This window comes from Suncus etruscus, chromosome 2 (assembly GCF_024139225.1).
Source record: "Suncus etruscus isolate mSunEtr1 chromosome 2, mSunEtr1.pri.cur, whole genome shotgun sequence".
NCBI lineage: Eukaryota > Metazoa > Chordata > Mammalia > Eulipotyphla > Soricidae > Suncus > Suncus etruscus.
In genome coordinates, this window is record NC_064849.1 from 59,928,107 (window position 1) to 59,929,343 (window position 1,237).

Consider the following 1,237-nt stretch of genomic DNA (forward strand, 5'->3'; position numbering starts at 1 on the left):
CGGGCGGTGGCGCTGGAGGTAAGGTGCCTGCCTTGCCTGCGCTAGCCTAGGACGGACCGCGGTTCGATCCCCCGGCGTCCCATATGGTCCCCCAAGAAGCCAGGAGCAACTTCTGAGCGCATAGCCAGGAGTAACCCTGAGCGTCACAGGGTGTGGCCCAAAAACCAAAAAAAAAAAAAAAAAAAAAAAAACAAAAACAAAGCATGGAACTATAGGCTCTTTCTTTGGCCATAGCTCTTTAAGAAGCTTAAATAGTTTGAGTTTAAAAAAACCCTTGCCCTTGGGGGCCAAAGAGATAGCATAGTGGGTAAGAAACTTGTTTTGCATACATTTATCCCAGGTCATGTAATAACTTTTGGTACACTGAGCATCACCAGAAGTGACTCCTGAGGAGAGAGCCAGAGTAACTCCTGAGTATAGCTAGGTGTGATCCAGTAAAACAATAACAACAACAACAATAACCTTCTCACCTTTAAAATTTAACTTGGAGGGAGATCAACTAATCCTCATTTTGCAAATTAAAATAAAAAAAATGAGAGCACTTAATATAAGATCTCCAAGCATTAAAAAAGGCACATTGTGAGTGAATTGTAGAAATAAAATGTATACAAATATTTTAGAAAATAGAAAATGTCGGGCCCGGAGAGATAGCACAGCGGTGTTTGCCTTGCACGCAGCCCATCCAGGACCTAAGGTGGTTGGTTCGAATCCCGGTGTCCCATATGCTCCCCCGTGCCTGTCAGGAGCTATTTCTGAGCAGACAGCCAGGAATAACCCCTGAGCACCGCCGGGTGTGGCCCAAAAAACAAAAAACAAAAAACAAAAAAAAAAAAGAAAATAGAAAATGTCTGGGGAGAATTCTCTGAATACTCAAGCCTAATCCATTGATCTGATGGTCTGTCTTTATTCCAATACCATGCCATTTTGATAACTATTGCTTTGTAATACAGCTTAAAATTGGGGAAAATAATGCCTCCCATATTCCTTTTCCCAACGATTGCTTTAGCTATTCGAGGATGCTTATTGTTCCAAATGAATTTCAGAAGTGTTTGATCCACTTCTTTGAAAAATATCATGGGTATCTTTAGAGGGATCACATTAAATTTGTACAATGCTTTGGGGAGTATTGCCATTTTAATGATGTTAATACTGCCATTCATGAGCAGTGTATGTTTTTTCATTTTCACGTGTCCTCTCTTATTTCTTGAAGCAGGATTTATAGTTTTCTTTGTATAGG